General features: G+C 39.9%; 1 protein-coding gene and 2 pseudogenes across 1 annotated transcript in view; all 3 read left to right on the forward strand.

Annotated features, from left to right (window-relative positions):
- The window catches only part of Gpr176 (G protein-coupled receptor 176), a 136789-nt gene that overhangs the window by 68821 nt on the left and 41089 nt on the right, over positions 1 to 26879 (forward strand). The gene's annotated exons all lie outside the window — the stretch shown is intronic.
- LOC104862805 lies at positions 7579 to 8654 on the forward strand (annotated as a pseudogene).
- LOC104862597 lies at positions 11943 to 13190 on the forward strand (annotated as a pseudogene).

Here is a 26879-nt window from a genome sequence, read left to right on the forward strand (position 1 = left end):
GTTGCCTAGTGGGCTGAATCTGGTTACGTGACCTTGTGGTACCCATGGGACAAAATACTGTTGAGGAGACTGTTCAGGAGAAGAGAGCAGCCAAGAGAGAAGTTATAATAAAATGTTTAACTAAGGTGCAAAGCTGGAATTCCATTTTTGGTCTTAGCCTTCAGACACCATGACATTTTAGAAACAAAACTTATCTGAAACAGAAGAGAGGACTGGAAGCGGCACCAAATCCTTCATGCACTTTAAAAAAAAAATATATATATATATATATATATTAAAATGCTACGAAGTCTGCATTCAGAGAAAACTACTTCAGTGCATGGAATTGCAGTTGCTATGACAACCAGGGGCTGCAGCCCACTGGCTCATGCTTATAAAGAAAACAAGAGTTATCATTAATGGGTGAGAATCAAGCATTACCTTAAAGAAAAAGATTGAGCCTGAACTGTGCTCATTGAAATGCTAGGCCCCGAGGAAATAAGTTCTCTAACACCCTCTAAGTGGTGGCAAACCTATGGCATGAATGCTGCAGTGGGGCTGTTTATATCACTGCAAGCTCTAAAAGGTCCACCATCACTGCATGCCTGTCTGCCTTTTGGTCTATAGCCTTCCGTTTTCTTTAGCCAAAATGCTTGTCTAACAGCAGGAAGAAAATAACTAAACAAGAACAGTGGGTTGAGTGGGAAAAATACTTTAAGTAGAGCTTAAGAAACCCTGTCTTGCTCTGGTATTCAGGTTCTTGAAGGACAAGGGGAGGAAGAGTTTCTGACTCAATATTGCTTCCTTGTTTGGGGTCTTTTTAGGCTTAGAATTTCTTCATTGGTTTTATTTAAAGCACCATAGCCTGTGTTAAGCTGTTGAAACCCTTCCTGTATGGGAGGGCAACTGTTTACAGTTAAATTCTGACTGTTTTTAATGAAACAGATAAGGTGAATGAACATCAGTCACAGAACTCAAGTTTCCTTAGAGCAGAATTCTTCTGTCAGTAAGTGCCGACTTTGTCTAGTTGTTCTGTGCGTCATTTTTGACTTTTTCATAGTGTACATAGCTCACCATCAAGGAATGCTCTTGATTCTGCCTCCACAGTATGTCCCCAGCCTGCCCACTCCTTCCTGTTTCATTTCCTACCACAGTAGCACATTCATTTCTCACCTGTGTGACTGTGTTTTAACTAGTTTCTCACTACTCCTAATTTTTTAAAACATTCATTCTCCCTGCAGTAGATAGGATGATCTTTCTTTGTAAATTAAGCGTTTTATTTTGAGATAAGTGTAACTCATCAGGTGATTATAAGAAATAATACAGAGATCTTATGTATCTTTATTCTAGTTTTCTTCTGTGGTAATACCTTGCATGATAATAGCACAAGGTTGGCATTGTTACATCAAGACATGGAACATTTTAGGTATACAGTTCAGTTACACTTATCATTGGGATCTTGTACCTTTACATGACAGGTCTTGGTTCTCATTTTTTCCTCTTACCTCTGCCCTCCCTTCACCCTCTTCTTCTTTCCCCATTTACAAATACTTTATTTCCATTTTTTCATTTTCTCATATTTTCATCTTTTTCCTTATTTTCTTTCCCCTACCCTTCCTACTTCCCCTGCACCTTTAGCCCCTTTCTTCCTATTACACATTATCAAATACACCATTAGGATCTTATTTATAATTACAGGTTTTCACACCAGAGAAACTATTCAGTATTTACATGTGTGACTTATTTATTTCACTTAAGAGTAAGTATATCCTCAATATGCATCCATTTTCCTATGAATGACTCTAATTTCTCATTCTTTATGGCTGAGTAGTATTCCATTTTATAGACAAACCACATCTTTTTTATCCAGTCTCCAACTGATGGGCAAATGGGCTGTTTCCAAGTTTTAGCTATTACAAACTGTACCACTATAAACATAGGTGCACATATATCACTATGATATTATTTTTTAAATTCTTTTGGAAAGATACCCAGCAGAGGGAAGGCTAGGTCTACTGGAACCTCTAATCCCAGCTCTTTGAGGTATCTCCATATTGATTTCCATAGTGGTTGCACCAGTCTGCACTCCCACCAACAATGGAGAAGGGTTCCTTTCTCCCCACAATCCTGCCAGCTCTTTGAGGCATCTCCATATTGATTTCCATAGTGGTTACACCAGTCTGCACTCCCACCAACAATGGAGAAGGGTTCCTTTCTCCCCACAGTCCTGCCAACATTTGTTACTGGTTGATTTCCTGATAGCAGCCATGCTTTGTGGGGTGAGGTGGAATCTCAGTGTTGTTTTCATCTGCATCTCTCGAATGACCATTGATGTGGAACATTTTTTCATATATTTACTTGATGCTTTTACTTCTTTGTCTGAGAAATGTCTGTTCATTTCAGTTGCCCATTTTTAAATTGGGTCTTTATATTTGGGGAGGCTGATTGTTTTGAATTCTTTATATAGTCTAGATAAGAGTCCTTTGTCTGAGGAGCAGCTGGTAAAAATTTTTCCCACATTGTAGGTTATCTTTTAGTTCTGTTGATGGTTTCTTTTGCAGTGCAGAAGGTTTTTAATAAGATGAGATCCCAGTTGTTGATTCTTTCTGCTAGTTCCCATGCTACTGAGGATTTGTTCATAAAGTCTTTTCCTATGCCAATGTCTTCAATAATTCTGCCTAACTTGTCTTCCAGCAAGTTTAGTGTTTCTTTTTTAATATTTAGATCTTTAATCCACTGGGATTTTAGTTTAGTGCATGGTGAAGATAAGGGTCTAGTTTTAATCTTTTGCAGGTTGAGATCCAGTTTTTCCAACACCATTTATTAAAGAGACTATTTCGCCTCCAGTGAGGATGGTCTGCTCCTTTGTCAAAGATGAAGTAGCTGAGTATATCTGGAGTTCTTTTTGTATCTTCCAGTCTGTTCCACTGATCCTCAGGTCTGTTTCTTTGCCAGTACCATGCTGTTTTTATCACGTGACTTTGTAGTATAGTTTCAAATTGGGGATTTTTATACCCGCTGACATCCTCTGTTGCCTAGGATGGCTTTTGCTATTCTAGGTCCCTTCTGGTTCCAAATGAATTTTTGGATTCTTTTTTCTAGTTCTGTGAAATAGTGTTGGATGTTGGAATTTCAATTGGCATTGCATTGAATCTGTCTAGCAGTTTTGGTAGTATGGCCATTTTCATTATGTTGATTCTTCCTACCCAGGAGCAGGGGATATCTTTCCATTTTCTTATATCCCCTTTGATCTCTTTTTTTCAGAGTGCTGTAGTTTTCAGTGTAGAGGTCTTTTGCTTCTTTTGTTAGATTGATTCCTAGATACTTCATTTTTTTGGATGCTATTGTGAAGGGAATTGGTTCCCTAATTTCTCTCTCAGTAAGTCTGTCAGTAAGTCTCAGTAAGTCTGTAAGTTTGTGTACAAGAAGGCCATTGATTTTTGAGTGTTGACCTTATATCCAGCTACTCTGCTAAAAATGTCAATTAAGTCTAGGAGTCTTTAGGTGGAATTTTTTGGGTCTTCAATGTAGAGTATCATATCATCAGCTAATAATGACAGTTTAACTTCTTCTTTCCCTATCTTTATTGCTTTAATTTCTTTCTCTTGTCTAATTGCTGTGGCTAATGTTTCTAGAACTATATCAAAGAGGAGTGGTGATAGTGGGCATCTTTGTCTTGTTCCTGATTTTAACGTGAAGGTTTTCAGTTTTTGGCCATTTAATATGATGTTGGCTGTTGGTTTTTCATAGATAACCTTTATTAAATTGAGATATAGACCATCTATTCCAATTTTTTGCAGGGTTTTTATCATGAATGGGTGTTAAATTTTGTCAAATGCTTTTTATGCATCTATCGAGAGGATTATATGGTTTTTGTCCCTGACTCTGTTAATATAGTGTATTACATTTATTGACTTATGTATGTTGAACCATCCTTGCATCCCTGGTATAAATCTGACTTGGACAGGATGTATGATCTTCTTGACAATCCTCTGTATTCTGTTTGCTAGTATCTTAGTAAGGATTTTTTGCATCTATATTCATTAAGGAGATTGGCCTGTAGTTCTCTTTTTTAGTTGTATGTTTCCCTGGTTTGGGAATCAAAGTGATACTTGCTTCCAGAAATGAATTTGGAAGTATTGCTTCCCTTTCAATTTCATTGAAAAGTTTAAAGAGTAGTGGCAGTAGTTCTTCTCTATATGTCTTGTAAAATTCAGCAGTGAATCCATCAGGACCTGGGCTTTTCTTTGTTGGTAAACTTTTAATTATATTTTCAATTTTACTGATTGTAATTGGGGTATTTAAAATGTTTTTATCTTCTTCACTCAACATTGGTAATTCATAAGTATCTAGAAATCTGTCAATTTCTTCTGTGTTTTCCACTTTATTAGAGTACAGGTTCTCAAAGTAGGTATTGACTATCCTCTGGATTTCTGTTGGATCTGTGGTGACTTCACCTTTTTCATTCCTAATTGCATGGATCTGAGGATCTGAGCCTTTTCTTTCTTTCTTTCTTTTTTTTTTAAATAAGGTTAGCTAAGGGGTTTTCAATTTTATTTATTCTTTCAAAAAACCAACTCTTCGATTCATTTATTTTTTGTATCATTTTCTTAGTTTCCATTGCATTGATTTCTGCTCTAATCTTTATAATTTTCTCTCTTGTAGGAGCTTTGGGTTTTTCTTCCTCTTTTTTTTCTAGGAGTCTAAGGTTCATTGTAAGGTTGTTTATTTGAGCTCGCTCTGTTTTCCTAGTGTGGGCATTCAATGCTATGAATTTTCCATGTAGAACTGCTTTCATTGTGTCCCATAGATTCCTGGATATTGTATTGGCATTATTATTTATTTGTTAAAAATGTCTAATTTCTTCTTTAATTTCCTCTGTGACCCATTAATTGTTCAGGAGAGTGCTGTTCAATTTTCATGTGTTTGTGAAGTTCCTACGGTTTCTTATGCTATTGGTCTCCAGCTTGATTGCACTATGATCTGATAATATATAGGGGATAACTTCGATTCCTTTGCATTTATTCAAACCTGTCCTGTGAGCTAGTATGTGGTCTATCTTGGAGAACGAGCCATGTCTTCAGTGTTGATTTTAAAGGGAAAGGTGTGGGTTGGAAAAAGGGAACAGCTTGGACCCCAGGACATTGCACACAGTGTCAGGGAGAACAGCACTGTGTGTTCTTCATCTCCCTTAGGCTGGTGAGATATGCCATCCCTATGATGACCTATGGGAAGAGGTATGGAGCAGTTTCATAGTCATACTGGTTATAGGCATGGATGCCAGTGGCTGTTTTGCTTCAGCCTTCTGAAACGGCTCGTCTTGAAGCAGGGTGCCTGACTATGATATAGGGCCATTGGTTGAATTTAAAATGTTGAATCAAGCTTGGAAATAGAGTATAATTATTTTTATGCCATGCTGGGTGCTATTCGCTAATATATTGTTAAGAGTTTTTGTGTGTATATTCCTGAAAGATATTGGTCTGCAGTTTTCTCTCTCTCTCTCTCTTTTTTTTTTTGGTACTTTGAGTTTAATATCAGGGTGATATCAACTTAATAAAACAAATTGGAAAGTATTTTTTCTCTTTTTCTTTTCTGGAACAGTTTTTGCAGAATTGGTGTTAATTCTTTTTTAATCATTCAGTAGAATTCTACAGCGACACTGTCCGGGCCTGGAGATTTCTTTTTTAGGAAATTTTAAAAGTATAAGATAAATTTTCTAAATAGTAATAAGATCATTCAAATTCTTGCTGTGTTACAGCAAGCTCCTGTAAATTGTATTTTTCAAAGAGTTGATTCATTTCATCTGAGTTGTCAAGTTTATGTGTATGGAGTCATTTCCTTATGTTTTCAATGTCTTTTGGGGGTCTGCATTATATCCCATTTAACTTCTGATATTGGTAATTTATATCTTCTCTCTTTTCTTTGTCAATATTGCTAGAATTTTGTTAATTTTGTTGATATTTTTAAAGGTCCAGGTCTTCACCATAGATTTTCTCTGGTATGTTTCTTACTTAAATTTCATTAATTTTTTTTGTCATCTTTTTTCTAGATTTTTTTTTTTGAGACAGGGTCTTGCTTTGTAGTTCAGGTGGACCCTGAAGTCACTATGTAGCCCAGGCTGGCCTCAAGCTCACAGTGATCCTCCTGCCTCGGCCTCCTGAGTGCTGGAATTACAGGAATATGCTACCACATCTGGCTCTTTTTCTAAATTTTTGAGTTGGGAGCTTAGTTTATTGAACTTAGACTTCAACTCTTTTTTCATGTAAGCATTTAAGGCTGCAAGTTTCTCAGCATTGCTTTAGCTGTGACCCATAAATTTTGAAATTTATTGTATTTTTATTGTCATTCATTTCAGTGTATTGTATGATTTACCTCTTTGGCCCATGGAATTTTTAGAAATGTATATTTTGGACATTAGAAATGTTTGGAATTTATATCAGTCAGTGCTTACTAGAGAAACAAGTTTAATGCAGGATATACAAATATATAAAAATTTACAAAATTGGCTTGCAGTGGCCACTCGCAGAGTCAAGTGTTGAAGAATATGAAAGGGCCATGTGTGCACTGGAGACCCAGAGGATCCCATCAAAGTCCTGTAGTGTCCTACGCAAATGTGTGTCAGGAGGCTGAAGGGTCTGTGCTGGAAACCACCTGACAACATCCCAGGTGAAGGTGAAGACTGAATCTCCTCCAATGAAATGGAATGGAGCCTTCCTTCTTCATTTCTCTTTTATTCTATTCAGACAACAAGCCTATTTGTTGGTGCTATTAACACTCAGGATGGATCTGCTGTCTACAGTAAATCCCTTCAGTACCACTCAGAACTATGCTGATCCAAATTATTTGGGCCTTTGTAACTCACCCTGACACCATCCGTTAACTGCTACAGAGATTTTCCTGTTATATTTCTTTTACTGGTTCCTAGTTCGGTTCCATTGTGGTTGGAGACCCCAGTATGTATGATTTCTATTAAAAATATATTAGCATTGCGGCGTCAGAGCCTGGGGCGGGGGGAGCTGACGGCTTCTGGCGGGTGGCGGTGTCGGAAGCGAGAGCTTGCTTAGCCCATGTCGCTTCTGTCCCTGGAACAGGACGGAGTGAGGGCACGAGAGTCGCTTTCGGGGGCTGCCGTTTTCCAAGGACACGTCGTCGTGAGGAGCGAAGTTCGGACACTCCCGCGATCCAGCCGGCTCCCCTTCCTCAGGCCTCGAGGGGGCAGCGGTGGCCAGCGAGACAGCAGCGCCCCTCCCCCCCCCCCTTCCCCTCATTCCCCCGCCCGAAAGGGCCCGGTCTGTGTCCCACCCCCGCCCGTCCTCCCGCTACGCCGCTGCCATGCAGGCCCAGATGCGCGCGATGCTGGACCAGTTGATGGACACCTCCCACGACGGGCCCTGGTGGTGGCAACCGCCTGTGTGCCACTGAAAATCGTGCCGGTGCCTGGCATACTGCATAAATGAAAGCAGGGTACCGCGCATCATGGGCTAAGGAAAGAGCACTGGGCTGAGACTCGGGAGACCTGGTTTCTAATTGTAGCCTTGTGAGACTCTACTCGTCAGCAAATCAAATTCAGTGATGACAGAGTATGCAAGAGCCACCTTCGCAACTGTTGTCCCCATGATGTCCTTTCTGGAAGTGGAATGGATCTTGGAGAATGTCTGAAAGTTCATGACTTGGCTTTAAGAGCAGATTATGAAATTGCCTCCAAAGAGCAGGATTTTTTCTTTGAGCTTGATGCCATGGATCATCTGCAGTCATTTATTGCAGATTGTGATCGAAGAACAGAAGTGGCTAGGAAAAGATTAGCAGAAACTCAAGAAGAGATTAGTGCCGAGGTGGCTGCAAAGGCAGAACGTGTTCATGAGTTAAATGAAGAAATTGGTAAATTATTAGCCAAAGTGGAACAGCTAGGAGCTGAAGGGAATGTGGAAGAATCCCAGAAAGTAATGGATGAAGTAGAGAAAGCATGGGCAAAGAAAAGAGAAGCAGAGGAAGTGTATCGAAATTCTATGCCAGCTTCCAGTTTCCAACAGCAGAAGCTTGAGTCTGTGAAGTCTGCTTTGCCTATTTAGGTCTTCATGATAATGACAGGAGACTGGCTGATCATTTCGGGGGTAAACTGCACCTGGGCTTTATTGAAATAAGAGAGAAGCTTGAAGAATTAGAGAGTAGTAACTGAAAAGCAGGAGGAAAGAAACCAGGAATGTCTGAAACGAAGAGAAGAAAGGGAGAAGCTGAGAAGGTCCGATCACATAGGAAGGATCCTAAAAGATGGAGGTCCAGAGAGCATCGCAGACCCCGATCTCGCTCAATGTCTCGAGAACGCAAGAGGAAGACGCGATCCAAGTCTCGGGAGAAACGCCATCGCCACCGGTCCCGCTCCAGCAGCCGTAGCCCAAGCCGCAGCCATCAACGAAGTCGACACAGTTCTAGAGATAGGAGCAGAGAGCGGTCCAAGAGGAGATCCTCAAAAGAAAGATTCAGAGACCGAGACTTAGCATCACGTGACAGAGACAGGCGTCCAAGAGACAGATCACCTCGTGACCGAGACCGGAAAGATAAGAAGCGGTCCTATGAGAGTGCTAATGGCAGATCAGAAGACAGGAGGAGCTCTGAAGAGCTTGAAGCAGGGGAGATCTAATTAGCTGTGTACATCTCTTCAATCCTTAAGCTTCCTATGGAATCACATACTATTGTTTAGTTTACAGCTGTTCAGGATAACAGTGAGCAGTTCTAGACACCAAGATTCAGCCAGGCTAGACGTACAGTATCTAACTTGATCTGAACTGAACCTGTTTTCCTTGATAAAGCCTAAAACTACATCCATAGTTTCTGGTGAACCTGTAATACAGTTCTGAAAGTACAGTTTTATATAAGACACTGATCTCTTTATTCTTTCAAGTAGGAGTGATAGTGAATGAATTGTTACATGCCTTGGGAATTTGTAAAATGCTGTCTTCCTTTCTACTCCAAACAGCAGCAGCTTTGGGAATTTTTTTTTTTTTAATTCTTCTTCCTATGACTTTTGTATCCCCTAATACCTGTACTCTCCAACTATAAGAAGGCGGTCAGGGAAGCAATGTATCTTCTGTTCCAAGGTTCTATTCCCATTATTAATTACTAGCTCATTACAGTTCAGAACATTTATACTGGAATGTGTGCTAGAGAAATTGAAAAGACTGGGGTTTTTGTTTGTTTGTTTGTTTGATGGTGCTTATTTAGAATTGGAAATTGAACAGCTGTTGCATTACATACTTTTGCTTTTTATTGAAATTTTAAAATCAGACTTATCTTGATTTTTCTGTTCCATTGAATTGCTATGTTCAGGATGTTCTGAGGGGGTGGGGACAGGGATTCTTTCATAATAAGCACTTGTTTTATTTTGTGTGTGTGGAGTATAAAAACTACATCCTTATTGTAAAAAATAATAATAAAATGAAAGAAACAATCACCACCAAAAAAATATATTAGCATTGTTATATGATTATGGGTCTGGTCTGTCTTGTTATATATTCCCTGTAGGCATTTGAAAAAAATGTACTATTGGTGGGTGAAGTATTTTATAAGTATCAGTTAGATTCTGTTAGGTGATGGTATTGAATTCGTCTATCTTCTTAAAGATTTTCATGTTCTAAAAATTGCTGAAGGAGGGGTGTTGAAGATGACTGTTATAACTGAATTTACCAATTTCTACTTTAAGTTCTGTAAATTTTGATTCACATATTTGTTGTTTGCAGTATATACATTAGGATTATTATATCCTAATGTTGTTAGATGTAATGTATTATATCCTAATCCTGTTGTTGGATTGACCCTTTATAATTATATAATGTCTCTCTCTGTGTCTGGTAATTGTATTTTTCTGATGTCTGCTTTGACTAATATTAATCTAAACATGCCTTCTTTGATTATGTTTGCATAATACATCTTTTCCCATCCTTTTACTTTAAAATTATAGAGACCATTATGTTTGAACTGAGTTTCTTGGAAACAATATATAGTTGGGTCAATTTGTTTTTATCCTCATCTCTGCCTTTTAATTGGTATTATTGCGGCCAAGTGGAGCAGCTCAGTATTACAGCCAAGTGTCACATGTCACAGCTCTGTGACAGCTACAACAGTTTCAAGACTCAAGAATTTGGAAGTTACTCAAAGAGATGGAGAAAAACCTTTTATTAGCTGGCTGGCACACAGGAGTTTGCTCACTCTGAATTCTGAGCAAGGAGTCCCAGTGAGAGTCTATTTATGTATAGCTGGAGAAAGGAAGTTGACGGGAACCTTTTAGGGCTGAGACATAGTTAAAAGTGGGAAATTTTGGTAGAAACATGAGGTACTAACAGTTACAATGAACAGAACAGTGTGGATACATTGAGCAGGTCCATGTGCAGCACAGAGAGTCACAGAACACTTTGATACATTGGACAGAATACCTTAGAGCCTAAATGGATACATTTCTGGGACAGAACATCTCATGGAGAAAAAGCCATGGGGGCAGGGCAAAGGCCTGTCCTAGTGTGCATCACTGCTTCATCAGGATCATTGGACTATTGCCATTTAGGGTTATATTGATATATTAGGACATGAATCTGACATTTCATTTGTTGTTTTTTTTTGTTCTTTCAGGTTTTTTTTTTTTTTGCTTTCCTGTGGGTGATGTGGACATTTTAAAAAGATTTCTGTATTTATTTACCCATAATATTCTTTGAACGTTCCTCTGTATGTAATTTTTAAGCGACTGATTAGGGAGTTAACATTATATACACTTAGCATCATAGGCTCCTGGCAGCATTATCTTTACATGCCTTAATCCTTCTCCATTTGTAATATAATTTAAAAAATATCACCTATCTGTATATACATTTAAAACCCTATTAGTTATAATGTTTGCTTCAATCATCAAACCTAACTTGGAAACTCAAGAGAAGAAAAATATATTTTTCTATTTTAAAATTATTTATATTGTTTTTCCTTCTTTTTGATATTCCAGGTCTCTTCCTTTAATCATTTTGATGTTTAAAAGATTTTCTTCAGCCGTTCTTTAAGGGTGTCTCCTTCCCCTTCACTCCTTAAGGATAGGTTCACTGGATATACAGCTCTGAGGTACTTTCGGCACATACAAAGTGCTGTGCTATGTCCTTTAGTTCTCTATGGTTTCTGGTGAGAAGTTCACTGTCATTATGATTGTTCTTCCCTTGTAGGTAAAGTATCATTTCTCTCAGTTACTGTTTTCAACATTTTTTTCTCGTCTTTATTGTAGAAGTTTGAGTATGATGTTTCTTGGTGTGGAGTCTTAAGTTATTTATCCTGTCTTGTGTTTACTCTGCTTCTTGAATCTGCATTTATGTCTTGCTAACTTTGGGAAATTTTTAGCCATTATTTTTGGACTCACCAACTTTCTTCTTTACTTCCACAATTCCAATGCCATAAATGTTAGATCTTTTCTTATAGTTCCACATATTCCTGAGTCTTCTTTCACTTTTTAAAATCTATTTTTTCCTCTTACATTGAGATTGATTTCAATTGTTATCTATTCCTGTGCACTGTTTCTTTCCTCTGTTTCTTCTATCATGTTACTGGATCATGTTATTCATTGAGTTTTTAATTTTGGTTATTTTATTTTTCAATTCTACAATTTCTACTTTGTTCCTCTTTTTTATTTTGTTCCTCTTTATAATCTCTATTTCTTTTCTTTTTCTCTTTTTTTAGTCTCTATTTCTTTGCTGAGAATTTCTATGTGGTAATTTGTGTCAAAAGTGATCATAGCTAGGCACAGTGATGCATACCTGTAGTTCCACCATTCTAAGAGGCTTAAGGCAGGAATATCTCAACTTAGTGAGACCCTGTCTCAAAAAAATATTTAGAAAAATGAAAAAAACTAGGGTTATAACTCAGCATGAAGGACGTGGGTTCATTCCCTTGTATCTTATTTTATAAAAAATAAATGGGGAGCCACTCGGCCTCCGGCCTCCGTCCACACCCGCTGGAGCCTGTTCGCGTCGACTGACCAGAGTCCGCGAATTCTCCGCTCCTAGCCCCTCCAGACCACCCCGACCTCAGCTTCCTGTCCTTTGAAAACAGTAAGACTATGTCCCTGCATCAGTTTTTACTAGAGCCAATCACTTGTCATGCCTGGAACGGGGACCGTACCCAGATTGCCCCTAGCCCCAATAGTCATGAAGTTCACATCTATAAGAAGAGCGGGAGCCAGTGGGTGAAGCTCATGAACTCAAGGAGCACAATGGACACATCACAGGTATTGATTGACTGGGCTCCCAAGAGCAACTGCATTGTCACTTGTGGAGCTGACCGCAGTGCCTATGTCTGGAGTCAGAAAGATAGTGTCTGGAAGCCGACCTTGGTGATCCTGAGGATTAACCGCGCAGCCACTTTTGTGAAGTGGTCACCTCTAGAGAACAAATTTGCTGTGGGAAGTGGAGCACGATTCATTTCTGTTTGTTACTTCGAGTCTGAAAATGATTGGTGGGTAAGCAAGCACATTAAAAAGCCAATTCGCTCTAGGTCCTCAGCTTGGATTGGCATCCCAACAATGTTTTGTTGGCAGCAGGATCATGTGACTTCAAATGCAGAGTGTTTCCTGCCTACATTAAAGAAGTGGATGAAAAGCCAGCCAGTATGCCCTGGGGCAGCAAAATGCCTTTTGGCCAGCTGATGTCAGAGTTTGGTGGCAGTGGCACTGGTGGCTGGGTCCATGGTGTCAGCTTCTCTGCCAGTGGGAGCCGCTTGGCCTGGGTCAGCCACGACAGCACTGTGTCTGTTGCTGATGCCTCAAAAAGTGTGCAGGTCTCCCTCTGAAAACTGAGTTCCTGCTCCTCCTCAGTGTGTCATTTGTCTGTGAAAACAGTGTTGTGGCTGCTGGCCATGGCTGTTGTCCGATGCTCTTTAACTATGATGACCGCTGCTGCTTGACCTTTGTCTCCAAGCTTGACATTCCAAAACAGAGCATGCAGCGCAACATGTCTGCCATGGAACGGTTCCGCAACATGGACAAGAGGGCCACAACTGAGGCCCGCAATACAGCCTTGGAGACCCTGCACCAGAATAGCATCACTCAAGTGTCTATTTATGAGGTGGACAAGCAAGACTGTCACAAATTTTGCACTACTGGCATCGATGGAGCCATGACAATTTGGGATTTCAAGACCTTAGAGTCTCCAATGCAGGGCCTCCGAATAATGTGAAGCTGAGTGACCCCACCATCATCATGAGAACGGTGGCTGAGTGCGGCCCTGCCATTCGCATGACGGTGAGGAAAGCCAGCGCAGGAAGCACTGTAACACGACTGCACAAATATTGTGTGTTTTTGTTTGAATATAATTGGTGAAAGTGTTGGTTTTTTTAAAAGCAGCAGTGGTTTGGTTTTGTTTTTGCTATTTCATTCCATTCTTGAACAAAGCTTCTCTTTAAGTAGTTTATTATGGAATTGCTACGCTAACTTAGGGAAAGGGTGAAGGAGAAATGTAAATTGTCTGCTAAAAATTAAATAAAAATGCTGAATGTTTAAAAAACAAACAAAAACCCCCAAAAAATAAAAGGGGGAAGAAAAGAATGTTGTAATTGCTTATTGGAGCATTTTTATGATTGTTTCTTTAAAATTCTTGTCAGATAATTCTAACATCCATCATATTGGCATTGGCATCTGTTGACTCATTTTTTTTCGTTCAATTGGAGGTTTTCATGGTACTTGGTATAATGAGTGATTTTTCAGTTGAAGCAGACATTTTGGGAGTTATGTTATGATGCTCTGGACCTCATTAACGCTTCCATTTCAGTTGGAAATGAGGAGCACTACTTTGGTATTGTCAGGCAGGGTGAGGTCCAGGTTCCCCTTATAGCTCTTGATACACAGAAGGTGTCACTGGCAGAATTGTCTGCCCACTGTGTCTCTTGTGACCCCTTCCTCGGTCTGGTGGGAGAAGTAAAGCAGGAGAAAGGGTAGGACACCCAGACAGAACACTCTGACTCACAAAATAGGAGCAAACTGGCTTTAATGCTGGTGGCTCAGCTAGGGATTCCTGTCAGTCTGGAGAGCCCTAAATAGAAGTTTTCTCTTCTTTGTATACCTCTTTTTACATTTAGGAGGCTTAGTTCTATTAGTATTGTTAGTTTTATTTATGAGAATAATTAGCAGGATTTACACAAAGCAGAGCAGTGGTGGTGATGGTAGGGGAGTTCTCACAGGACTTTCTGAGTCTGTTTCACCCCTTTGGTGACAGATTACATGGTTACTTAGGTGTAATCTGCAAAGAGCATAGTTGCCCACTTGATCCATAGTTGTCCAATTCCATATGAAGGGATAGTTTCCTCTCTTAGAAGCATCACATTACTGCCTCCTAGGTGATCCTGCAGGAGGTGCTGGGCAGTGGGAAAAGCCCTGACTCTCTACTGTACCTCTGTGCCACTCTAGTCGGGGAGATGGAAAACTGACCACAGCTGAATGAGGCCGAAATTCTAGTTTCCCCATTGGCCTCCCTTGGCATGAGTGTGGGTGGGCCATGATGATTTTAGTGTTGTTTAGTTGGAGTAATTTTCTAAAAGTTTCCTGGCCTGTTAGATGATTCCTTTTTCTTTTCTTCTTCCTCTTTTTTTTTTGCTAGAAGGAATGGGCTTTATGTTATGTTTGTTCCCATTGGTGTTTCCAGGCTGACAGCTTTTCCAGCTCCAAGTCCTGCATATCAGGCAAAAGGAAAACCCAGAGAATTCACTGCCATATTATTTCCTGGGCCCCCAAATACCTCACCATTCTGCTGCCTTCTCTCTACTTTTCAGAGACTCCTCCTTCTGTCTGTTTTGTAAATAGTGTCAGAGTTTTAAATTCATCTTAATGGGAGGGATAGGAAATACATTTACTCTACCTTCTCAGAAGCAAAAGTCCAGAGTGAACTCTTACTTTCTTTAAAAAAATTTTTTTTCCAGTACTGGAGATCAAACCCAGGTCTTTTGCATGTTAGACAATTCCTGTACTACATTTCCAGCCTGAGAATGTTCTTTAAAAAAAAGTTTCTAGGTAATGTGGCACATGTCTGTAATCCCAGTGCAATGGGTAGTGGAGGCTGGAAGAGTGCAATCTGTTAACTTTCCATTTAACAAGGCAATGTCTCAAAATAAAAAAATAAAAAAAAAAAGGAAGTTGAGTATGTAGCTCAAGTGTGTGAAGGCCCTGGATCCAATCCCCAGTGCAGTAACACAACAACAGATCAAGACAAGTCACGTTATCACAGTCTGTTTGAAATCCTGCAGTGGTTTCCTTTATATGCCGGGTTTAAATTCCTTACAGCCCAGAGAGCAGGGGCCGGCCTTGCTGGCTTTTCCACCTTTTCCCACATTCCTCCTCCCCTTTGCTCAATATGCTTTAGGAACATTGGCCTTTTAAAACATGAATTTTCTTGACAGATATATATGAAGCCCCCATTATATCACAGGCGCTGGTCTAGGCCCTGTGCTGAGTGAAGACATAAAGTCCCTGCCCTCCTAGCACTTACATTGCTCCAGTTCTTTGAATGCTTCCATAGTTTCCACCTCAGAGACAGACAGCTTCTGGATGCTGTCTCCCCAGCTCCTTCCCACCTACGAAGGTTCTGTCCAGTTCTAGCATCTCCCTTTCAGAGGGGCCTTCCTCTTCTGGCGGAAGTGAGGGTAATCCATTTGGCTGCATGTTGGAGTCATGTTCCTGTTCAGAGACCCCCAAAGCCCCAGTTTCACCCCAGACAAGTTATTTCCAAGCCTCTGGGATAGCCAAGGCATCTGCGTTTTTAAAGCTTTCAAGGGAAGTCCAGTGTGCAGCCAACGTCAAAAGCCCCTTAAGATTATTCCATCCTCTCTGTTACTGGATAACTTGAAGTTTTCCCTTTATCTTCTAGATCTTATCTAGTAGATAAAGTGAGTTTAAAGTCCTTGAATGGAAAACTCAATTTCTTACTTTTTAATAACTGGGGTTTTACATCAGATTTTGGAGTCTCAGGTTTATATGAGAGCAAGAACTCTAGTGAATCGATCTCTGTGAGCTCTAGGTTAGGCCTCAGAGGTTCTGGTTTCTCCTTTTAAATCAGATCTTGTGAGCTCAGATTTGGCCTGGGAGTGGCCTCTCAGTGAGTGATGCCTTTGGCTTGACTTTGGCTGCCTCCCTCTGCCGAGGTCCCCATGGTGTTGCTTCTGATGCTGGTGACACCCATGCTCTGAGAAGCTGACCCTTGGAGTATGATTATACTGTGGTTTGGGTAAGTGACCCTCAAGGCCCAAGTCTTAAAAGCTTGGTCAGCAACTTGTGGTGCTATTTGGGGTATGGTGGAACTGTTAGGAGATGGGTCCTAGAGAAGTAGATCACTGAAGTGTGCCCTTGAAGGGGATATTGGGTCCCCAGCCCCTTGCTCCCTCTTTTTGCTTCCTGGCTGTCATGGGTGAGCATTTTCCTATGCTATTTCCTCCTACTGTGATGTTCTCTTACCACAGGCTCAAAAGCAATGGAGCCAACTGACCATGATGTGAGCCAAAATAAACTTTTCCTACTTATAATTTGTGCATCTTAGGTATTTTGTCACATGACAGAAAGCTAACACAAGTTAGCATTGCAAGAAACTAGGGGAATATTTTATCTTGGTTTGTTCAGGATTTTCTTAGTTTTGGTTCTGAAAGTCCCTCATCCCATGAACTCCCTCAGTCTTAGGCTGGTTGGATTTTGGGAGAGAAGAGTGTGAGAGAATATGGGAGTGGTTTGAGATCATTACTGAGATGTTCAAATTCAGTTCTTCAAGGCCTCTTACTCTTGAGGCCTTGTTAGAGAGTGCTCTTCTTAAAGGCAGCAAGCCAGGGAAAAGTAAGCATTTTCTGGGTCTAGATCTGTGTAGCCTATGGGTTCTTGCCCCAATTCCACAATCTATTTTTTTCAGTGGAAGGTGAGACAGAGGGTGGATGTGGTGGAGGGCTTTCATTGGGTTACCAGAAACACTGTGAAAGAAGATTTATAAATCTCTTTTCAGCAGTTCTTGTGTCTGATTTTATGACCACAGTGATAACCGTGGAGCACTGTCTCATTGTGATTTGGAAACTGGAGTAGGTGAATATCACCTAATTTAACAGCTATTTAATGTGGGTGAGGTTAAATACGCACTTTACAGCAGTATTTCCCAGCGTATGGTCTGAAATGGCTTTTTCAAGACTACCCAGGGGATTATTAAATATAGATTGTGAACCAGCAGGTTTGGAGAAGCAACTAGGATACTATGTTCTTACAAGCGCATTATGTAATTTTCATGAATCCTGACATTTGTGCTGGTGGTAATACCTTCTGAGTGCTTTTTGTTGGAAGAGCCATGAAAAATATATTTGGGACTTTGAGGAATTTTATTGTTCATTATCATTCTACTAGTTGCGCAACATTGTTTGGGTTAAATTCAGAACAGTAGTAGCATCTCCACCCCAGCTCGTTATGGATGCTATTGTTTCTACCTTTAGCAGTGGAGAGAGGACCTCATAGGAAATGGCAGGATAATGTCTTCATAGATGTTTAAAAGCTTCTCTCAGGTTTCTAGGCCTCCCCTGAGATAGAAGGGAAAATTAAAGAAAGCGACTCCAAGTCATAAGGTAAAGGGGAGCACTTGCTTCCCTGTGTTCTGTAACTGGATGAATTTGTAGGAGGTCTTTAGGAGTATTCATTTCTGAAGTCAGCCTTTCCCCCTGCTAAGTGTACTTGCTGCATGTCTAGTATTGTTTACATAATGCCTATTCTAGAAAGACATTTATTGTGTTATGAGTCTAGATGACATCTTAGCTTGGAATTTGGCTTTCTTTCCTACCTCAGGCAGAATTATACTTATATAATAATCCTTTGCACTAGCAGAGAGTGCTTATTGTTTTGCCAACTGACAGGTATGTTCAAGCTCCAGGGGTGGGATAACTTGCAAAATGCGATCCTGGAAGTGATTATTTGAGTGATATAACTGGGCTGTTAGTCAGCCTCCTGTCACTGTAACAAAATACCTTTTTATGGAACAAGTTTGCTTTGGCTCACGGTTTGGGAGGTTTCAGTTAATGACTTTTGTCCCCACTTCCTTGGGGAGTGGGGAAGCGGCACATTATGGTGGGAATGTTTGGCAGAGTAGAGCTACCCGATGCATCACAAGCCAGGGAATGAAGGAGAAAGAAGAGTGGACCAGGATCCCTCAGTCCTCTTCAAAGGCATTTCCTCCACTTGCAGATATCAGCCTTCCCAGGGGCATTTCACACATGCTCTTAAAAGTCTGGATGTTAAAAAAAAAAAAAAAAGTCTGGATGTTGGGGCTGGGACTGTCGCTTGGTGGTGCTTTACCTCCCAGGCCAGCGCAGAGCCCTGAGTTTGATCCCCGTTACCAAAAACAAAAAAATAACAACAACAACAACAACAGCAACAACAACAACAACAACAAAACCCCAGAAAACAAAAAACCAAAACTGGAGGAAATTAAAAATTCATTTCAAAGGAAGCAATTTTTTTCCCTCTTCCATGTCAACTATTAGACTATGATTCCGTGTCTGCTGGTTACCCTGACTCCTCCGTCCTGCCAGGTACTCCCTCAAGAAGGTGCAGAAGAAAGCTCCTCACTCTTTCATTGTGTTGCCTCATGCTGGAAGAGGCAAGGAACCTTTCTGGTGTCTTTTTTTATAAGGGAACTCTAATTCCCGCAAAGGGCCTACTTCCTAATTCCATCCACATTGGGAATTATTTCAACATATGAATTTTGATTTGGGACAGTGTGGTGCAAACATTCAAACCATAGAATGTTTGAATGAGCTTTGAATTAGCAGGATGAGCTCACAGGGACCTCGTTCCCATCAGTGGGCTGGGTGTAGACCTTGACTTAGATCTCTATAGAGAGTTTAGTCTTCATTATATTAAGTTGCAAAGACAACATGTCTATAGGGCTTTAACTACTGATTTTGTGTTTGAGACCACAGAGTCATTATAACATTTCATAAGAGGGGTGTAATAAATTAGCCATGGCTGATCATGTAGCCTCGTCCTCATAAGCCTATCATTTTCTCAAAGTGATTAGGAGTTGTATTAGTTTCCCATGGCGGCAATAAGAAAGTGCCACAAGCTGGGTGGCTTAACCCAGTTTGAAATGTGTTATCTTGCAGTTCAGGAGGCTGGAAGTCTGAAATCAAGTCATTGGCAGGGCCATGGTCCACTGAAACCTGTCCGGGGGACCCTTCTTTGCCTCTCTTCAGGTGGTTTGCTCCAATATCTGGCATTTCTCATCCTGTACATGCACCATGCTAGTCCTCTCTTCACATGGCCTTCTCCTTTCAGATCTTCACATCATCCTTCCCGTGTGTGTGTGTCCATCTCTAAACTTCCGCTTTGCATGAGGACATCAGTCATAATTGATAAGGGCCCACCTAAATCGTCTCATTTTAGGTTGGTTACCTCTGTGAAGACTGTATTTCCAAGCCACATTCTGAGATACTGAGGACTTCAACATACCTTTTTGGGGGGACCCAGTTCAGCCCATAAGAGAAGTGTGTGCAAAATGCTTAGAACAGTGCCTCACAACTAGAAATGATCAGTATGTATCAGTGTTACTATTACTGTTGTCAAGCCTTTCTAAGTGAGGAACAGGTAGCTAGCAGGTAGGCACCCTCTATTCATCCTTTAATGATTTAGATGCAACCACATTTACCATCTAGGTATAAATGTTAAAAACATCAGGGCTAAGAAGTAGTTGGGTAAGAACGAGGTTTTGAGGAGAGCTGCAGCAGAGAGCCAGCAAAAGTAAGGGGGTCTTTTAAGCTGGAGGACCCAGTTTCAAGTTCAGTTTCCCTTAATTTTTGTGTGCAAATCCTATGGCTTTTCTTTTCCTGTTTTTTCAGGGAATCAATACCTATTGCTGCTAATATCAACAAAAATATTACCACAAATTAATAACAGGTCACATGCAAAGTGTGTGATGAATGTTAAAATGCTATTAATTAACCTACCAAATTCCTCATGAGCTACTATTATAAAATTCCACCTTTTATTGTCAAAGGAAGGTACTTTCTTTCTTTGGATGATACAGTTAAAAAGCAAGAAGCCATTTAGCACTCTAAAAATCGGAAATCTTTGTTTATTATTCTAGTTCAAGAAGATGAAGGCTGGGCAGCAAAACACAGTGGAATGTTTTGCATTTTTACACAACACCTGGCTTGAACAAGTGGGTTATTTATTTCGAGGAAGCATCAGAAAATGAAATTGAAATGGTCAGATTTCTTAGAGATTGAGTTTTGGCTTTCTAGAGTAAGTTCTTTAGAGTATCCTAAATTTAAGTTTTTCCTCTCCTGAAAAAAAAAAAACCCAACATATTTGTCCATAAAAAAGATTTAGAAAGCATAACATTTCCCTTTTGTGCCTGGAGATTGATAATCTGACTTGATGATGCAGCTGCAGATGAAAACATACTCCCGAGAGTTGGTTCTGTCCCCGCAGCCAGGCCCCCCGCAACAGAACTAATTAAGTGGTTGCTTCTGTAGCATATGAACTGTCTGAAAGGGGAACTCAGCATGGGGACATATTATTGGTATGAAGGATATGTTTGCTTTTTAATTTGGTTGTTTGCTTATTTTTCTTCTTCTTCTTTTTTTTTTTGGAACTGGGGATCGAACTTGGGACCTTGCGCTTGTGAGGCAGGAGGCGAAACCACTGAGCTAAATCCCCGGCCCTTGCTTATTAATTTTTATAGTTTTATTTGTTAACTGCGGTTCAGTACTTACCTGATACGATTCTGGCAGTTGTTCAGCAAGGACCAGCGCATCCTTTCCCAAACTTAAAGCAGCAGAACAAGGATGAAACTTTACCTGGAGGCATGGAGCACGGGGAGATACTAAATGTCTCCTGGTACATATAGTATGAAAAATGCACTGCCCTTAGAATCTTTATGCGTTTTCTAAAAAGAAATACATCCCTGAAGGGTTTGCCTGAAGTGAAGGGATGGGTGTTGATGGCAACAGAAGCTGTGGGATGTTGTCAAGAATTCTTTCCATCTCTTTCTAGAACAAAAGAAACCCTGGGCTTAGATGGGCACCTGCTTTCCCCAAATAAAGACAGATCCTAGGGCACTCAGTGTAGTCATGTGATGCAGCATGTCATGTGATGGCTTTTTTGAATTTTTCTTAAAGACAGTTGACACAGTCTGCTCCTTTTCCGGTTTCTTCATCTCCTCTGTGCTGCACCTGTAATACTGATGCATTACTCCCACCCTGGTATTTGGGAAGGTGGGAGAGTGAGCTAGAAAGACATTTGAAGGTTTTGTGGGGCAATCTTAACTGTCTGTCTTGTGGATTTTTGTATGAGACAGAAAGACATGATTTGTCTTGCTTAAGCTATTGTTTTGCTATCCAACCAAATCTAAAATGATCTAAAGTGACTGTCATTTAGGAAAGGAAATTTGAAAACCATTCCTGGAAGCTTATTATAGGCCTTGCTTATCATCTATCTAGTATGAAATACTCATTTTTAATCTTTAAAAGTATCTCTGATGTAATCTATTTCTCTTTTCTCTTTGTTGAAATCTTTGAAACGGAGAACAATTGTTTGACTTCTTCCTCATAATTTTTTTTGTTATTAATAACATTTTTTTCCATTATAAAACATGAAATGCAGCATTGAAACCTGTGGGGGACAGAGTCTTCCTCATAATTTATGTTCATGGAATATAAGATTTTTATTTATTTTTAAATTTTATTTTAAAATTATTTATTTATTTATTTTGGGTTTTTTTGAGACAGAGTCTCACTATGAAACTGACCTGGAACTCACTGTGTAGCCCAGGCTGGTCTTGAACTCACAGTGATCTTCCTGCCTCAGCCTCCTGAGTGCTGGATTACAGGCATGTGCCACCACACCTGGCTTAAATTTTATTTTGTGGTACTGGGGTTTGACCGAAGGACTTCCTGTATGCTAAACCAGCATGGATATACACACCAATCCCTTATTTTATTTTCATAGCTTTTTGTCAATCAGTAGATTTAGAACTGAAAAGTTATTTTATGAAAAATATTCATAGCTAGACTCTTACATAAGAGAATTGGCAATGCTAAACTTGATGTTCTACTTATGCCTATGATTTGTTATTAGTGGTTTGCAACAAGCTTGCTTTTAGCGAAATGAACAAGCTGTTTATTGAACTGTGAAAGGAGGAGAAAGGGAAAGTACTTTATACTATATCTAGGGAGAATTAGTAGATAATAGCTTTTCTCTGTCTGTTTCTACCTCTGTCTCTTTCATGTGTGTGCTTTCTCTCTCATCTCAAAGAGAGACAGAGAACATATCTTTAAAGGAAAATCCTTCATATATTCAACTGCCTCCTTGGTTTCTGGCTTCCTTGGGAGCAGAAGGCACATCCCAGTAGGGAAGCAATGTCAGATTCCTTTGGTGTGTGAAATTGGGGCTGGTGTCTGAGAGGCCAGACACATTTTTATGCCAAGTGTCTTTATACTCTGGAGATTAAATTTCCTGGAAAATAGTGACTTAAAACTAACCTTTAAGGGAGATATAATTAAATAAGTATTAGGAGATTCTTCACTTTTATACCCTATACCTTCAGAAACATAATTGACTCACTTTTAAAAGGTATCTATTGATATATAATTCACTCGCCATATGATTCACTCCTTTAGAGTGTATAGATCAGTGGGTTGTATCATATTGACAGAATTGTGAAAGCATATCAGTTAGCTTTAGAACATTTTTATTACTTGTTTTAGAAAGGAAGCCTAGGGGCTGGGGATTTAGCTCAGTGATTTCACTGCCTGCTTCACAAGTGTAAGGTCCAGAGTTTGATCCCCATACCAAAAAAAAAAAAAAAAAAAAAAACTTTAGAAAGGAAGCCTAAAATCATTAGCATCTTCATTTTCCTGCTGTCCTTTTTCAATAAAGTCTGAGGCAAAAACTAATGTACTTTATGTCTCTAATAGTTTTCATATTCTAGACCTGTAGAAATGGAATTGTACAATGTGTAGTCTTTTGTTACTGGCTTCTTTATGTGTCCTAATGTTTTTGAGGTTCATCCTTGTTGTAGTGTGCATCAGTACTTCATTTCTTTTTATACCTAAATAATATTCCATTGAATAAATACACTTCATTTTCTTTGTCCATCATTTGATAAACATTTGGATGTTTTCACTTTCTGGCTACTATGAAAAAAGTTGCTCTTAGGACCCGAGTTCAATCCCCGGTACCCCTGCCCCCCAAAGTTGCTCTTAGCACTCCATAAGTTTCTGTGTGGACATGTCCCCCCTCCCCCATTTCTCTTGGCTGTATACCACGGAGTTCAATTGCTAAATGTGGTAGACAAGGAATAAAGCCCACTTTCCCTCAGACATGTCCATGACCTGATCCCTGAGACCTATGAATCTATTATGTCACAGAGTAATTAGGCATGGAATTAAGAGATCAGGTGAAATTAAGGTTGCTAATCAGTTCACCTTAAAATAGGGAAATTCTGGATCTTCTAAGTGGGCTCAATGTAATCCAGTGTCCATAAAAGATAAAAAAGGGAAACAGAAAATCAGAATCAGAGTGCACTGTGAAAAAGACTTGTCTGGTCATTGTAAGTGGAGGGGCTGCAAGCCAAGAAGAATGGGTAGCTTCTACGAGCTAGAGGAAACAAGGAAATAAATTTTCCCAGAGCTCCAGAAGGAACACAGCTCTGCTGAGCCTTGATTACAGCCCATTGAGATTTTGTTTGGTTGACCTCCAGAGTTATCAGGTAAGAATTATGTATTGTTTTAAGCCACCAAGTTTGTAGTAATTGGTTACTGCAGCAACAGGAAACAGATATATTGGGTCATATGGTAATTCTGTGTTTAACCTTTTGAGGAACTTTCAGAACGTTTCTTAAAGGACATGTACAATTTTAAGTTTCCATCAGCAGTATGTTAGGATTCCTGTTTAACTATATGATCGGCAACACTTATGTTTTTTTTCTATTGAACATAGGTATCCTATCTCATTGTGATTTTGACTTGCATTTTTCTAATGGTTTATGACATTGAATATCTTCTTTTAGTCTTACTGGCCATTTGCCTACCTTCTTTGGAATAAATATTTCAGATCCTTTGCCCATTTAAAAAGTTGGATTATTTGTATTTTTATTATTAAATTGTAAGAAAATGAGAGAGAAAAATGAGGGATGAATCTGCATTTTAATGAGTAAGGAGAAGTTCAATAGGTCAAGTACTCTAGGCTAGGAAGATGCATTCCACAGAGACCAAAAGCAAGAGGGTGTCAGATAATCTCACCCACCTAGTGGGGGGGATATAAGGGGGCTATCAGAAGAAGCAAGACCAATTTGGGGCAGCCCGTAAGGGGTCTTTCATGCCATGTGCCAAAATTTGGGTTAAAACATTATGGGGGGAAATCACTGTGAGAAGGGGCAAGGAGTCATTGATGAATAAATATAAAGGCAGGTGACATCTTGATCAAATTTGTATTTTAGGGAGAATATGGAGTAGCCAGTGTAGGATATGTTGGGGGCTGAAAGAGAGAGAGAGAGAAAATCACCAGTGGCTGAGAGATTTTTGAGGCTGTTGTAGGGATGCAATCAAGAAATGCCAAAAGAGATTAAAAAAAAAACCCAAACCCAAAACTATAGTGGTTTTGGCAGAAGAACTGATACATAGACTGGAGCTATTGAGAAAATCCTAGGAATTTGCCTTTAGGAACAGGTAGAAAAGCAATAATGTTTTTGTACATGTTGGTCTTGAGGTGCCTGGGAGACATCTGAATGGATGGTTTGATATGGAGTCTGAGGTAAAGGAGAGGGCTTAACTCTGGATAAAGAAGATCTGGGCAGGACGAACCAATGTGGCTGTCAGCTGGAGGTAGATTGAGCTGAAGCTGCATGCAGATTAGATTAGTATGAGAAGAGAGGAAGTTAACGATAGATATATCTTTTGAAGATATTGGTGTGGAAGAGGAAGCCATTGTTGGAGACAGAGAGGAGGGCAGAAGACTTCATCTGTTGTGGATTAGCAGGAATAGAAACCCAGACGGCTCTCCATTTCAAGTCAATGCCTCAGGACCTAAGAAGTTAAAGTTAACACAGGCTACCATGGCCCCTCACATGATGCTGCATTCTAGCCATAAGCCAAGAAGAACTATTTCAACTAAATGACTCTGGATTAGCTTCATCAGTGTAAAAATTTCGAAGATTCTGCTCTCTGACTTAGAGATGCTTGAAAGGCTGTAACTGTGGGATATGGTGGGTGCTATTACATGTGCTGATGCTGTCTGTGGCAAGCAGCGCGCTTCTTTTATTACGACTGTGATTGTATTCTCCTGGAGGAAGTGTTCTAGCTGTCGTTGTTGCTTATTTTTAAACATCATTTTACATTCTAACATTTCTTAAATTGGATTATGTTTGACCATCAAGATGTTATGTAATTCAGTGGAGTATCTTCAAATGGAGAAAGCAGTAACATTAGACCTGTCATTTGTAGACATTTTTGCCTTTTCTAGTTTGCAGCACATCAGCTATTGACATTTAGCACATGGATTAGAGTCATCTTTTAATTAGCACCTCATCTGCTGTCTCAAATTTTATTTCCTCAAAGCCATCCTGGCCTCTGGCCTTGCTAAATGCCTTGCTATTACCATACCATGCTGTGCCTGCCTGCCTGTCTGCCAGGTACCCTTCCAGGTCTGCCTGGGCTTCAGGAAGACTTGCCTCAAGCCCAAGCTGTCCTTTTCTGGTACCTGTGAGGCAGTGGGTCCTTGTCTTCTCCATTCTGTAGGTACCTGCATTTTCCTCCTCACATGTTCAGTGACTAAATACCTGTCTGTGTGCCCTGCTCATCTGTCACCTCCCTGAGGATTTAGCCTGTTGATTTTGGTAAACCTTGACACTTGGCTCAGAGCCTGACATTCTAAAACACAAATGTTTGTTGAATAGTTAACTTTTCTCTTTGCTGTTATCTTATACACAATCCATTAGTTGTTTAATATCAAATGGTGATTTTTATAACTTTTAATTAAAAGCTGGAAAAATGACTAAATAATGATAATATGTTTCCAACAACAACTTAGCATTTTCTTCATACCTGTTGATTTATGATGCAAAATACACCAGTGATTTGATTACTGTGGGTTATCCACACCAGTAGCAATAACAAGATTTATTTAACTGGTTGAGAAAAATATATAATATATATAATTATAATCTCATATGTATGTATGTATTTTTTTGGTATTAGGATCAGACTCAGGACCTTGTGCTTGCCAGGCAGGCGTGATGCCACTGAGCTAAATCCCTGGCCCTCATATATATTTATTAAGAATAGTAAATGGGTATGGTGGCACATTATTATAGTCTTAGCCACTCCAGAGGCTGAGACAAGAGGATTTTAAGTTCAGGGCCAGGCTGGCCAGCTGGTGAGACCAGATGTCAAAATGAAAAAGATGAGGATGTGCTCAGCATTCCCTGGGTTCAATTTTCAGTACTGCCCAAAGCAAAACTCCACACAACAAGGAAGAAAGGAAGACAGAAAAGGAAAGAAAGAAAAAGAGAACAAATTCAGATTGTTCTAGACAGAAAAAAAACCCCACTTCCACTTAATATTTGTTACCTGTCCTTGTGTGATAGCTGCAGCCTTTGGTCGCATAACAGCTTAAGGATGTAGTCAAGCATCTCCTGTGCTACGGACTCAGGCCAACTTCCAGCTTCCGCCGTCTTTACCTGCTCAGAGGAGACAGGGGCTGAGGGAGGAATCAGCTTTGTCCTTGAAGGAGATATTTGAAGTCTTCAGGTGGTAGCCAGATTTTCAGGTGGCACAGGGACAATACTAGTAGTCAAAGCAATAAACATGTATGTTTAATAACAGAGAAAGTAGTCCAAGTAAATTAGATCATATGCATCTTTTTTTTTTTTTTTTTT

The sequence above is a fragment of the Fukomys damarensis genome, unplaced genomic scaffold (genome assembly GCF_012274545.1).
Source record: "Fukomys damarensis isolate Sample0158 unplaced genomic scaffold, DMR_v1.0_HiC HiC_scaffold_17, whole genome shotgun sequence".
NCBI classification, from domain to species: domain Eukaryota; kingdom Metazoa; phylum Chordata; class Mammalia; order Rodentia; family Bathyergidae; genus Fukomys; species Fukomys damarensis.